A 1,515-nucleotide genomic window follows, 5' to 3' on the forward strand; every position below is an offset into this window, starting at 1 on the left:
CATCCCTGGTCACTGGGATGAGACGAGCCAGAATTCTCCTTCCATTCCCAGGGCATAGAATGGGGAGCTAGGCTTTCCCCACATCTGCCTCTCCCATTCTCTCCTCCCTTTCCACTCCCAGCTATCAAGAGAGCGTATTGTCTGCCTCATGGAGTGGAGAATTGAGTTGACTTAACAATACTTACTATTTATATACTGCTTTTCTTCCTTAAAAGACCTCTGTGCAACCAACGTTTCTTTCCATGAGACTAACCACAGGAAGATCCTTCAAAGGAAATATTTTTTGAAAGAATTGTCCCGGGCCTCCTTTTCAGAGCTGACTTCATGGTTTAGGTCTGCTGACCTTGCAAAATGTTACACAAACCTCCCAGAAAGGAGAACTTCGATGGGACAAGACTATGCTTGCCGTACAAATTGCAAACAAATAAGGTCTGCTTTGCATTTATCAGTTCACGAATGTAAATTTGCGTTGCTCTTGACATTTGCATGCTCCTTCTCAGGCCTCTTTGCAGGATCATTGAAGAGAAGGAAAAGAACAGGGAACAGTTCGATAAAACCAAAGCAGTGCCCGCTGCTGTGACCAGCCATGAAGATGCAGAGGAAGCGGAGGCTAAGCAAGACGACCCTCTCGCCTTGCACAATCTGCAGGCCATGCTGACCTCACTGGATAGAAACCTCTGGGTTTCCCCTTCTTTCAGAGGACTGCTTTTCCTCCTCATTTGTCATCTATCCCCCAGCTGTGTGAATCTTCAGCTAGTCACCATTCTCTGCCTCTGTCTCTTTGGACACTAAGAGAGTTCTGAAATGTAGAAGCAGGAACTGTGCTCTACTCTCTACAATTTCAGAAACTATGCCCAATGCCCGCCTGATAATTCATCACAATATGGCAACATAGTGCGTAAAGGAAAATTCCTCCAAGTGTTATGGATAGAAGCAGATAAATGAGAAACGGCCTGCATAGTCAGACATGCAGGATGTTCCCTGGACATTATAACAAGAGTCGCTCTGCTTCCTGTAAGCTGAGGACATGTTATCTGGTCCTTGGAGGTAGAAATCTGCATCTGGCCACCTAGGAATCTCCTCAATGTAGCATGTGATTAACTGATGGATTCTGATTCTACTTGCTTTTCCTTCATAATGTCTGGCCTGTAAAACATTAAAAACATTGGGTTGCTTATCCTTGCGGACCCCTGTTAACCTGCTTAGCATATGGCTCCATCCCTAAGAGTGTGTAGATTTGTCTGGAGCCTGGAGCAGCAGCCTCCTAACTGTCAGTGGCTATGACAGAAGCTCTCAATGGTCTCTTTGGTCTGCTTTGAGGAAACTGCCTTCCTTGCACTCACAGTACAGGGATTATTTTGGCATCTTGTTCTCACACATTCTGTTCACGGGCACAGATAAGAAGAGTTGAGTCCAAATAAGTGTGGGTAAATAAGTTCTTCGTCATTAGATGGCCTGATTAAGTTATCAAGTTGTGAGTAACCTCAAGCTTATGGAGGTCGGATTTAAGAAGGA

Source organism: Mus musculus, chromosome 14 (genome assembly GCF_000001635.26).
Source record: "Mus musculus strain C57BL/6J chromosome 14, GRCm38.p6 C57BL/6J".
In the NCBI taxonomy this organism is placed as follows: domain Eukaryota; kingdom Metazoa; phylum Chordata; class Mammalia; order Rodentia; family Muridae; genus Mus; species Mus musculus.